Genomic DNA, 6,000 nt, shown 5'->3' with positions numbered 1-6,000 from the left:
CTAGCCATGTCTCTCTCTGTCCAATAAATAAAATCTTAAAAAAAAAAAAAAAAGTAGATGGGAGAAACATATGCGTGGAAGGTAGACTATTGCATGGGGATTGGTTTTATTGTAATTTGGCATTGTTTGTTTTGGTTTGTCTTTAGCATTTGTGGTTTTACCCAACAGGCATTGAGGATGGCAAAAAGAAAATTCTTGAGTGGCTGTGGTGTGGCCCAAGGCTTGTGGTGCTGACGGACCTGCAGGGTCTGTGGCCAGATTGGTAATTCTCCAGATCGGTAATTCTTTTCCCCAGAAGAGCCGGAAGAGCCATTGTCCTCTGTTTGGGGGAGGGAGGGAGAGAGGAGAATGACTACGTCCATTTATTATCTCTCGGAGTTTCAGGAGCCATAGCCTGCCTCATCTGTGGGGGAAGGAGAAAATGGTTTGCTGAATTGGCGGACACTTCCTGTTTTTCTCATGAGATCCACAGGCTCCTACAGACGAGTTAATGACTAGAAAAAGCAATTAGTTCTTAGTTTTCCTGTCATCCACTTAACAGACTTCAAAGGCTAACTATATTCCAGGAAGTACACCAGGCACTGGAATACAACATAACCAAAACAGGGTTCCTGTCCTCAAGTAGTTTAGAAGATCAACCTTGAACCCATGTGAGCAACTATACCGTAAGGGGAGTTGTCTTAGTTCAAGCTGCCAGAACAAGATACCATAGACTGAGTGGCTTAAATAATAGAAATTTATTTTCTCACAGTTCTCAAGGCTGAAGTCCAAGATCAAGGTCCAGCAGGGTTTGGTTTTTGGTAAGGACTTTCCTTCTGCCTTGCAGGTAGTCACTTTATTGCTCTGTCTTCATATGGCCTTTCCTCTGAGAATGGGTGTGGGAGGGCAGATGGGATTGTGATTAGATCGAGTCTCTAATGTCTCTCTTATAAAGACACCAATCCTAACAGAGCAAAGCCTCGTACTTATGACTTCACTGTATCTTATTTACCTCGGAAGGGTACCATTTTCAAGTACAGTTACATTGAGGGTCAGGGCCTCAACATAGGAATTTGCAGGGGGTGGGGGACACACAACTCAGCCTATAACAGGAGCTTACAGAAGACTGTAAGAGCACAGATGGGGGCATGATCAACTTGTCTAGGGAAAGAAGGCTCAGTGATGACCTGGTGTGGCTTTTGAGCACGTAGGTGTCAGTGTATGTGATTTTGGTTGCCCCAGCTTGGGGGCTCTGGTGATCTAGCAGCACGGGGCAGTCAACGTGTAATGATTGTCCCATGTAAAAAGAAGAGGTCTCTATACCACAAGCTTTCTGTCAATCATAACTTTATTCAGTGATATCCTTAGGGCTCTGATACTAATTTTATGTGTGTTAGCTGCTTTCCTTGATGGTAGAGCATGTCACAGGTTTCCAGATGTCACTCTGCAGCCTTTACTGCAACAGCCTCTGGAAGCCTCCTTTGAAAGTGATTATTTCAACAACTCATTAACTGTCACATTCGGAAGTCCTGAACTTCATGTGGCACCAGAAGTACGCACACTGTTCCTTTGCAACAGTGAGGTGTGTAAAATGAGTCATAGGCTCGCTCAAGAGGGTGTTCTGCCCCTGTTTGTCCCTGTCTTTTGCAGATAGCATTTGGGGACCCCAGTCTCTGTGAACAGCGAGAGTCGTACTGTCCTCACTGATAATATTATGTTGAGGGTCCCTACCTGTGGGATACGTACTCTCAGAAGAAGGAAATATCCCACAAAAGTAACCACTTGTTTCTTTGTACCTCAGTCACATTCGGTTTGCTTTTCTCATTTGGCATCTGGTCTTTGGGGCTTCTGTAAGACCTATCAGGGCCAGTTTCTTTAGAGCAGGGAGTGAGTCACATTGCTGTGTGTTCTGACCTCACTTGTGAGGCCGTGATGGCAGTATCCCAGCAATGATCACTTTAGGATAAACCAGTACAATTGCTGTGTATTAAAAAGAAGCTTATCATTCTACTGGCACCTTGTCTCCCCAGTGGAATTCAGTCTCTCTGTAATGCACTGCCCTGAGTCTGGCTGTTCTTCCCTTGGTATAAGCCAAATAATTGCCAAAGCAGAATCCCAGCCTGTTGCCCATAAGAACTGCTACCCTCAAGGAAGTAGGGGCAAGGCCTTGAGCAGGGAAGGTGCTTAGAGGGTTTACACAGGCTGAGTAATATTCCCACCTTTAGGACCAACAATTCTGGCTTTCAAAATAAGGGAAAAATGATAAGATGGCTCAAGTCAAAGTGAAAACCCTCTTCCTTTCTATGACTGTTCAAGTTGGGAGTTAGTTTCCTGCTGCTTCATCAAGTGGTCTGGAGGACACCCCTGTGATGTTTAGGGCCATTGACGACACTCAATCAAAACTCAACAGCTTTGCTCCCTGTCTCCTCCCTTCCCCCTCTCCGCAGAGACTCTGTTTAGAGGAGCGTTTGTGAGACAAACTCTGGGCTTACAAAACACTGAAACAGCTGCTCTCCCAGCGCCTTGACTCCTGTGCTGCTGCAGTCACAGTGCTGGAACTCTCTGCCTAGGAGGGAGGAGTATCTGGATCTCTGTTGTTCCCTCTTACCATAAAGGCAGTTCATTACAGGTTTTGACTCTGCCTGCCTTCTCCCTCCCTTACGACATGCACATTCATCTCTTCTCCTGGCATGACTGCTGGCAGATGCAAACTTCGTTTCTCTGTCATCTGAGCATCACTGAAAATCATTCCGCCCATTTGTGAATTATTCCCTGACTCTTCAATAGGGCAGTGTTACAGGTCCTCTGCCGGCAGAAGGGAGCAGTCCGACAAGACCTGAAGACCCAAGACTTTCAGAAGCTGTGATGAGCAGACTAGGAAGCAGCAACACATTGTGAGCTGAGTGGATGTCTTAATAAGCTTTTAGATGTGATTTGGCCAGAGTTGGCAGAGGAAGCTCAAGGGAAAAAGGCAAGTAAATCATTGCATACCCACTGAGCATGACAACCCTAGGAAGCTAATGATCTCTCCAGGAAAGAATTGACAGCACTTATCCAGCAGCAGGACACCATGTAGAATGGGGAGGACAGACCCCCGGATGTGAGTACAATCTCTCTTCACTACAGGGTTTTGAGGAGTAGGTGCAAAGTGAGTTATTGTAATTGATGGTGCTCCCTAACCACTGCTTCTGGGTGCTTGTGGACTGTCTTTGGGTGGGCTGTGCATAAGGTTCTGGCTGTTCGCAGGTCTCTTCTAGAATATTTTGTCTGTTAGGAAACTGTAGTGGTTTGGGGATATTGGTTCCAGGAGACTTTGTGGTAAATCCTCAAGAAAACAGCAAAAGCAAACCTCCCAGACCTTTTGCTATAAAAAGAAAACAGATTGCATCACAGACCAAGCAGCTGTATGGCCTTCTGGCATTCATGATGAGAGAAAAAAAGCATTGGCAAATTGGAATGCAGTGAAAACGGGGCAGTGGGCTGGGAGAAGGGAGGGAGATCTTTCTTAGGAACCTAAATACCTTTCTGGATTCAGGATGCTCATCGAATATTTATGATCATGGATTTATTTCATTTCTGCTTAAAGAGCTGGAAGCGTATTTGCATTTAATATTTTTCTCTGGAGCCCTGTGAAAGTGAGCATTGTGACAAAGAGGGATGTGATTGGTAAATGTGGGGCAGAAGAAATTCCTCACCGCCGGCAGTGGGAAGTGTCTTGAATGATAGCTGATCTACTTGGAAGAGGCGGCTCAGATTTAATGAGGGCATGGGGCTGCTGCAGCCCGGGCACCCAACAGGTGGGCAGTGGAGTGTAAGTCATCGATTGCAGACTGATTGTCACCTCTCTATTCCTCCCATCCCCCACTCCTTTTTTGGGGTCCTCCATCCTCCTCATAGCTCTCCCTCAGCCCGCCTCTGCCTGGTCTGATGTGTCAGTTCAGAGGTGTCAGACAGAAGCTGAATATGCCCTTACTCCAGAAGGATGGAAGTATAGAAAGGAAGCCAAAAAGAAGGCTCACTTTGATCCTTTCCCACCACCCTGTGTGTGAATGCAACTGTAGGTGAATGCTGGAGGCCCTACCAGTGAGCCTCTTGCTGGATCTAAATCGAGAATGAACTTGAGATGCCCAAGCACAAAGGGATGGTGCTAGCTGCAGACTGGTAACTGGAACCCTGGGATTCTGTTCCTGATTTTGCAGGAGTTTTCTGTGCAATTCCAGTTGGGAGTATCCATACCCCTATAAGCAACGTGTCCCGGAGTTGCCTCGTGCCTCAGGCAGGCTGTGCACTGGCCTTGGTGAAGGGGGTGGGGTGGAGTGGGGAGTGGGGAGCACGTCATCCTTAAATAGGTGGAACGGAAAAGCCAAATAATAAATAAATAAATAAAAATAGTAAATTTTTAAAAATTCTGTTTGGCCAACATTTTTCAATTGTAATATTTTTCTATTAAAAAAAAAAAGGAATAGTAATGTGCACTGGATTTGCAAAGGGCTCTTTACCAAAGGTAATTATGTAAACAAGGCTATCTCAGAAGCCTGCAACCATGGCAATAAGTGTCTGAGAGCCGAATTTATTGTCTGGGTTAGGAGGGGAGTGGCTGTCCGTGTACTGTGGGCCTGCTGACCCATGGGTCTGTTGCTGGGGAGACTGGACAGCGCTGCTGGTCTGCAGCCCATGACCTCGGCTGATGGGCTGCACTGAGTTTGCACAAAGGACATCTCTAGTCCCAGGAGCTAAACTATGAAGTAAAATGTGTGAAATTTTAGTCATGATCATAGTATTTGTATGAACTGGGCTATTGTAGTTGAGACATTCAGATACCCATTGCAAGAAAAGTTTGGGTACGGGAAGGTGGCCGTTGAGTGCGCAAAGATAACAAATGAGTTTAAGTGGAAGAATGTGGTTGTGGAGGGAGAGTATTTAGGAAGCCACAGCTCATAGGTGGCTCATATTGCAGTATTGGGACAAACGGAGCAGAAGCTCAGTATTACTGGTTTGAAGGTACCAAATGTTATCTGAACAGAGGAACAGTGTGTCCAGTGTTTATAAAAACAAACCACTCTAAACAGTGGAACAGTCTGGAAAACATAGAGCCCAAACTTGTCTTTCAGGGGGACCCTGGGAATTTCCAGTGGCATTTCTAGCTCTGTTTCTCTGTTTTGAGTCTCAATGTTATTCTTTCATTGGCTCGTTCATTCAGTCAAGATTTCTGGTGTGTCCAGGGACCTTTAACCGTGACTAACAGGAGTCTTCTGCTTTGGAACATTCCTTCTCCAGGTTTGTTGCACTTCCAATGAGCAGACCAGGGTGCATGAGTTTGGCTTTTTTTTTTTTTTTTTTTTTTTAAATTCGTTTGAGTGGGGTTGGGGCAGAGAGAGAGAAGGGAAAGAGAACCTCAGGCAGTCTCCCTGCTGAGTGTAGAGCCCAACATGGAGCTCCATCCCAGGACTCTAAAATCTTGACCTGAGCCGAAATCGAGAGTCAGATGCTTTACCGACTGGGCCACCCAGGAGCCCTGAGTCCTTTACTTTTGACACAATTACCAGTGGCTTTGGTTTGCTCTAATGGTGGTCCAGGGCTACTGGAGGAGTCAGTCTTTAGAAGTCTGTTCATTTGCCATTTGGTGGAAAGAAGAGGTTGACTACTAGTCACTACCTCCCGATCACTGCTCTGAGTGTGGCTTTAAGCCCCCTAGGTGGTTTTGGTAGGCCCTTTTATTTCCTATTAAGCTCAGAACCACCACCACCAGCCCCTCCTGGTGCAGCTGGCAGTGCACACTGTCAGTGTTCGTAGCACTTTTGTTGTTCCCAGAGTGGGTTTTTCCGACAGTAATTGGGACTGGGAGATGGCCCGGGCCTGCGCGCAGTTCTCCATCTGTCCCAGAACTCGGGAAACTGCACTGTTTACATTGAGACAAGGATGAAGCAAAAGAACTGCAGTAAATGCTGGGACAGAATGCCAAGGATTTAACCCAGTCCAAAGGGTCTCTGTGAGGTGTGGTCCACACACCTTCACCTGCCA

This window comes from Mustela erminea, chromosome 4, assembly GCF_009829155.1.
Source record: "Mustela erminea isolate mMusErm1 chromosome 4, mMusErm1.Pri, whole genome shotgun sequence".
NCBI classification, from domain to species: Eukaryota; Metazoa; Chordata; class Mammalia; order Carnivora; family Mustelidae; genus Mustela; species Mustela erminea.
The sequence above is the reverse complement of the archived record's forward strand: the minus strand, read 5'-3'. Positions refer to the sequence as shown.